This window comes from Nanorana parkeri, unplaced genomic scaffold, assembly GCF_000935625.1.
Source record: "Nanorana parkeri isolate BGI_ZX_2015 unplaced genomic scaffold, ASM93562v1 scaffold2085, whole genome shotgun sequence".
Taxonomy (NCBI): domain Eukaryota; kingdom Metazoa; phylum Chordata; class Amphibia; order Anura; family Dicroglossidae; genus Nanorana; species Nanorana parkeri.
This window is the reverse complement of record NW_017308353.1, coordinates 138,065-139,076: the sequence shown is the minus strand read 5'-3', so window position 1 is coordinate 139,076 and position 1,012 is coordinate 138,065.

Genomic DNA, 1,012 nt, shown 5'->3' with positions numbered 1-1,012 from the left:
CCGCCTTTGTCCTGTTGGTCTTCCTTGCCCCTGTTGTCCATTCCTGTTGGCTGTTCTGCCCCCGTCGGCCATTCCCGTGGACCGTCCCTGCCCCCGTCGGCCATTCCCGTTGCCCGTCCCTGCCTTTGCCCCGAAGCCCGTCCCCGCCTTTGTCCTGTTGGTCTTCCTTGCCCCTGTTGTCCATTCCTGTTGGCTGTTCTGCCCCCGTCGGCCATTCCCGTTGACCGTCCCTGCCCCTGTCGGCCATTCCCGTTGCCCGTCCCTGCCCCCCGTTGGCTGTCCCTTCCAGGACTGGCAGCACCCTTTGTCACACCCTGTACTGGAGGTCATGGTTGTTGGCGTGTTCAGTGTCCCGATCACACGCTCCAAGTTACACGGTTGCTTTGGATACACATGACGTGTGACATTCTTTGCCTGTGACCGTTGATGGACGTGAAGCGTCAGAGAGTCACAATTACATTGTATCCGCTGCAGATCAACGTTCATCACACGCACATATATGTAACGTGTATATGAGCCCCCGGTGCAGCGCAGGGCCTCTGCCGTGAACTTGTTTAAATTGGAAATAAACCCAAAATGTATTTTCTGTATGTTTGGAATACTCTGCACAACGTTCTTACAGCAAGTGTTCCAATTTCCTCCCCGGAGATCCTGCCCGTTCCAGCACTTCCTGTTGCTTGTGGCTTGCGTTGGCTGTTGGGGCTGCAGATTTAAAGGAGAGCACGAGGCGGGCTGGCAACAATGCTGCTATCTGTGGGGGCGGAGCTTAGCGTTGTCAGCCGGCCTCCCCGGAGTCGGGTTGTTTGGGGACGCGGGTGATCATCGAAGGCTAAACACGGGCGCGAGACCGATGGCGGACAAGTACCGTAAGGGAGAGTTGAAGAGGGCGTGAAACCGTTATGAGGTAAACGTGTCTGCTCGCAGGATTCAACCCGGCGGGCCTGCCGGACCTCCTGGGGGCGGCACTGGCAGGGGGGGACATTTCCTCCGGGCCGGCCCTGAAGGTGACCGG